Below are 6,380 nucleotides of genomic sequence, written 5' to 3'. Positions count from 1 at the left end.
TAAAGACGGGCTCCCAAGTCCCCGGATAAGCTATCGGCATTTTTCGTTAGTGCTATCGAGGAAATATCTTTAAGCGAGCGTAGAGAAAACCAATTGTCGTTAGTTAAGATTTTCGATAAGCTAACGACGCAGCAACGTCGATAAGACTTGCTATCGAGTTAAAGAAAGCCCCTACTGGACACTCTCTTTCATCGGAAAATAGAGGAACATACGCAAAAATGTCATCAGATGAGACAGGTGATCGCTGACGTAAGCGGTTTAGGGTAGATAGCAAAACAAAATGCAAAAACAAATATTATGAAGAGTAAAGAGAGGGTGAATAACTGTTGTGTGTAAAAAGTGTTATGACTATATGTATATTCATTGTATTTATATTAGTTTGTAGTGAAGAGATGGCCAATAAGGAACAGAAATGGAACTACAGTACACTCTCAATTATCTGGGAAAATGAGGGTGGAGAGAAAACACGGATAACCCAAAGTTTCACTTTAATGTCTTTTAATGCTCATAATTTACCAAAAAAACAGAAAATATGCTGTTACCATTTATGCCGTTATTTTTATTTCAGAGTGCTTCCCGGACTCATTGACAGTTTTCTTCGCCAGTTCGCGATCTTATAAGCGACGACAACATACTTGTACTCGTATTATCAATGCTCCATGTAAGGCCTGGTTTCGAAAACCACACATCCGTGGCTGTGTTCGCGGATTCAGAAAATTGGTTTGCACGAATGCTTCAAAATCACTGCTCGACGTCGGAAACTACACAGTCAGGCATCGTGCTATGGGTTGATACTGCTGCGGGACGTGTATCAGTGATCAAAGAGCATGGTCGCGCACTGCGAGGCTTAAAAAACAGGATCACGGATCTTCCGTGAACGCAGGAACTCGGTGCAATCCTTTCTGTTTTACGAAATGAATTCTAACTGAAATAATAAGCACGATGTGTCCTAGCATTTATGAAGTAATTCCGATGAATTTGCGTACGATTTCATTTTTTTTAAATGGCGCAGAAAATGTTGAGCGAGAGTGAATATCATGCACGGATTATCCGCAACACGGATACGGTGCAGCCGGATAATCGGGAGTCGGCTGAAGTTGAAAACGTACCATAATGTTTGTATTGGAGCAGTATGAATGCCCTTTTACTGCTGTTCGATCTCCAAAAACTTTCTCCTCTCATGTGGCAAAAAGGTTAAAATGCGTTTCATAGAGCCATGGAGAAGTTACTACCAGGATGGGCATGGTACACCCTCGGAAGGGTGTAACATGCTCATTCTCCGAGCTCACCCTCGCTGGTCCCTCTCCTCGACCCTCCATGCGAGGGGCCTCCCTCCCCAAAAGTGACTGCCTTGACTGCATTTTGAACATCTTTATCAACCAATCGATCCGATCATCAAACAATGATTGTTTGCATCGCACTCCTGCAAATCAAGCAATCAAATACGCCTTTGAACCGTGTTTCTGCGATGAAAAGTAACGATTCTATGATAAAACCGAGCCTGCGGACCCCCGGAAAATTCAAAAGGGCAATATAATCGTTTGATAATGCGCGCTTTGCCTTTCCTGCTTTTTCCAAGAATTTTTCAAAATCATCTTTTACCCCTCTAATCTCCTCTACGATTTTATCCGCTGCAGCTTCCCGAAGGTATAACGTAACGGATCAACCATAGCCGTGAAATTATAGCAGTAGAATTACTAGTAGGCTAGTTGTATCAATTACCAACCTCGAGAACATCCTCATGATGCGCTATCAAAGGGAATCCGGCCGATTTCCAGCAATTTGCGATTTTAGTGGACGAAATAATGTACATCTTTGAACCGTGTTTCTGCGATGAAAAATGACAATTTTATTAACTTGGCCATTTTTGCAAAGTAAATCGTCACCTTCCATCGCGGAAACACGATTCAAAGACGTACTTGTTTAGCGGATGTGCGACGCAAACAATTTTTTTTTGACGAACGCAGTGATTGATAAAGAGATTTTCAAATTGCTGTCAGAGCGGTCACTTTCCGGGAGGGAGGCCCCCTGCACGGAGGGTCGACAAGAGAAGCCAGCGAGGGTGAGCTGGTCGAGGAAAGGGTCCCGGATTAGCGTCCCTTTGGAGAGCTTCGGCGAAAGTGCTGACCGCATGGCAGGGACGAAGACAAACTTCGTTCACAGCAGCAGCCTGCCGTGCGAATGAACCAGGCACGTTCACAGAAGTGAAAGGGTTAAAAAATGAACAGGAAGGAGAATTGATGCGACGAATATTAATATGATAATATGGGGGTTTCTTATTATTTTTTATATCCTACACCGAAAGATTAATTAACCAGAAGATGCAAAAAAGTCACTTCCAATACCTTGGGGAAGCTATTTGAAGTCATTGGGTTTATAGTCGAGAGAAATGATATTAGACTGCAATTCTAAAGTTGTTTATATAAACTAAGACCTAACAGATTATTACTTTTAATTGAGGCTTTGAAGGCTACTTGTTTACTTAAGATAAGATCTTAATATAAATTAATTACCACAATTAGAGGAATTCCTGCTATTGAAATCAATCCTGATATGAATATAATTGATTTATTGTTGTTCTGATTTATTCAAACTGTAGATATATTGTTTATAGTAAATGCACTATAAGTTATTCGTAGATAAAAATATAATGTAATTATGGTTGGTATGATTATTGCAATAATCAATCAAGTTCTTTCAAATAATAGACAAAAACTCCTATACCCTGGATAAGGTATTGGAAGTGGTAATTGAATTTTTCAAGAATGGTTGAATATAAGTTGGTACCTTCAAAAGCAATGTAAAGCTGAATATCTGGGCAAATCGCACTTAGCCCATGTTCCATGTAATGTTGAAATATATTGCACATCGGCCATGGAACTCACTTACCCCAAGCACGGGGAAAGTTTGATCCCTTAAGAAGGCTTTAAGATATAAATTATAAAATTACCACTTTACAGAGAGAGGAATGTAAATCCAAAACTCTTTTTGGTTATTAATGCATACACTTTACAACAATTCTGAGAATTTTAACAAGCCTAGAAAAATATCCTGAAGTAGTTTAAAGTTGATGTATGCTATCTAGGGTCAGTGAACAGGCTACCACAGCCAGTTTTAATAGGTGATTATTAAGACATGTTTCCCTGACCTCTGTGCATCATGCATGCATTTGTAACCTCAGCACTTACCACGCCTTAATAGTGGTTTCCTATTATTTTTTATTGCCTAAATCGAAAGATTATTACCCCTGGAGTGCGTATTTCACACTTTTAGATTTTTAAATGACGATACCTATTTTTCGTAATTAAATCAAAAGTGAAAAATTTCAAGCTCGCGAAAACGCGACGGTTAAGTATGAATGATGGGAAAAGCCCAAGTGACGTCATCTTGGTTCCCGCTGTCGGCGAGTGAGGTGACCTTGGGGTGAGAATATTTGCGCCGCTAAGATGCATGCTGCTAGCTGGTAGCAGAGTACCCTGGTGGTAGGTAGCGCTTGGCTTAAATGAGGATTATTATATTTTATCAAACTAAGGAAACTTTCTGACCATAGGCAATTTCATTATGTGATTATCAAGACATGTTTCCCTGAGTTCTGTGCCTCATTCATGCATTGGTAATCTCAGATGATATAAAACTCCTATCTATTCGTATAGAAACTAAGTCCCTGTGACGTCACGTGGAGTTGCATCGTGTGGGCACCAATCTGGCCTTTTTTAAATGAGGATAAAATTGACCATTGCCATTCGTCTAAACTGGGATTTCTAAAACCAAATAATTTGTGTATTATGAATACAAAAATGGTGAGTAACGAATCGCAATCTATGCCATTCGTTTTCTTTGATGAACTATCCTATTCATGCATTCGACAGAACATGACATAAGGTTACACTCGAAGGTGTTGGGGCTTTGATTGTAGAAAAAAAAAGACTATGGTTACACAATAGGGTAGTTTCCTTCACAGAAAAAACGAAAGGAATTGATTGTGATTCGTTGCCCACCATTATTGTATTCACAATATACAAATTATTTGATTTTAGAAATCCCAGTTCAGACGATGGCAATGGTCAATTTTAACCGCATTTGAAAAATTCCAGATTGGCGCCCATGCGATGCCACTCCAACAGGGTGTTTCAGAGGGCGCGGTCCGTTGAACGCTATCAATGCTTCGTAGCGCCACGACGAGATCCCAGGCGGTACGTTATTCGCTACGGAGCAATACAGGTTAAGGTGTGACGTCACGGAAAACGTCACACACCCCTTTCACGCCTCGCTCCAGACGATCCCTGAAAACTTGGGTCGCGGAGGAGCGAGTCATTTTTCGGCGGAAATTCGAAGGGAATTCACTGAGGCAGATGAGAGCTTACTAACGTTGCAGTTGTTGGACGCTGAACGTGGACGCCTTCTTTCTGTAAATGTGACTACGAAGTAACGTAGCAGGCGCACATAGTAAATAGATGTAAATTTAATTGTGATTTAAATAAATATATATAAAACACTATCTATCCGCAAACATTCTCGTATCTCCCCCAAAATGAACTCAAATGTCTCTGGAAGCAGCCTTTACATTCAAAAGCCAACAAAAATTGTTAAAAGGGGCATGTAAAATAAGAAAGGATTGTAAGAACATATATCGACAAATCAACTCATGCCAAAAATTATCATCTGAAGAAAAATATGATAAACATGAAATGGATTAATGTTTTTTTTAATAGTCGTTAGCCATAATAAGTTAATATGTTTCAACTGAGACAACGGTAGAGTACCTATTTTTTCCTTTACTAAGGTAATGAATTTCAATTAGAAGGGGTAGGCGAGAGTAGGTGTGAGAAATACGGTCCAAAGTTTCTTGCTTTACTTTGTGGAACCTCGCTTTTGGAAAATAAAATTCATTTCAATGATATTCAAACATGTTTATCAATATTCAATGACCATAATCGCCTCAATTCGCATTAAAAACCATCTCTTCGATTTCATAATCCCAGTTTCCCCGCCCTCGTTCATTTCCGTCATTAACTTCGCCTCTGACCGGTCCGAAAAGAAATTCTCGCAGCAAACGTAGTGCTCCGGAGCACTTCCGTCTGTAGCGAAAGTATCATTCATTGGATCTCACCCCATACGAGTAGATAGGAGTTTTACGTCGTCTGAGATTACGAATGCATTCATGAGGAACAGAGCTCAGGGAACCATGTCTTGACAATCACCTATTAAAACTGCCTAAGGTCGGAAAGTTTCCATCGTTTGATAGGGTATTAATAATACTTATTTAAGCCGAGCGCTACCTGCTAGCAGCCTGCATATCAGCAGCGCACATATTGTCACCCCAGGGTCACCTCACACGGCAACAGCGGGAACCAGAATGACGTCACGCGGAGTTTTCCCATCATCCATACTTAGCCGTCGCGTTTTCGCGCACTTTAAATTTTTCACCCTTCATTTAATGGCGAAAAATACAAATTGTCATTTAAAAAACTAAAACATGCGTGAAATACGTACTCCAGGAGTCCTTCCATATAGGCAATAAAAAAATTAAAGAAAACCACCATATTTTTTGGTTGCATTATCAAAGTTTCGATGTCTTTTTCAAGAAAATGGTTAGGCACATAAACAGTTTCTGTGAAATATAGACATTTACAGCTAATGCCATATTTTCCGGGACAATGTGAGAAAAAACATAGGAAATATATATTAATGGATCACAAATTTTATTTTTACAGCTAAAACAAGGCAAAAGGGGATCATATTATTGAAACAGTGGTGTTTGGTCGAACGTGTTATCCTTCCTAGTTTTTCGTCCTGATTACCAATCAATCGTGTCTTTGAATTGTATTAGTTCGATAAGGGTAAAGAAGGTGAACATTTCATTATGAAAGAATAATGGGCGAATCAAAACTATCTCAATAGTTGACTTACTAGCATCCTTTACCTCAGCCATTGGTATTTGGGATTTTAAGGTCCTATGACGTACAAATTGTAGTAAATATGCCAAAAGATGAGCTATGGTTCCAATCTTAACCCGCTGTAACCCGATGTTGCTTCACATTGGGATACAAAAACAGAATTACAACTACAAAAATTACATAAAAAAACAAACATTTCAGCTCAGTTTAGAAAAAATTTAAACTACCCTTAATGTTGTACTGTTAACTTTAAGGGTGAAACAAATAGCTGCCACAATAATTATGAATGATAAGAAAATTTTTTAAATAAAAAGTCTAAAATATAATTATTCCCTGAGGAAGCTCTGGGTTAAAAAGGGTGAAATTGGAAATCCTAAAATTCTTTGTTTATTTCATATACTTATAGTGGTTATTAAAAGACTTTTCTAAAGTCCATTCCTAAATATCTGTAAAAACCCTATGTAGCAGCCATACCATCATGAC

The sequence above is a fragment of the Ischnura elegans genome (genome assembly GCF_921293095.1).
Source record: "Ischnura elegans chromosome 13 unlocalized genomic scaffold, ioIscEleg1.1 SUPER_13_unloc_1, whole genome shotgun sequence".
NCBI lineage: Eukaryota > Metazoa > Arthropoda > Insecta > Odonata > Coenagrionidae > Ischnura > Ischnura elegans.
Note: the sequence above shows the minus strand (reverse complement) of the source record.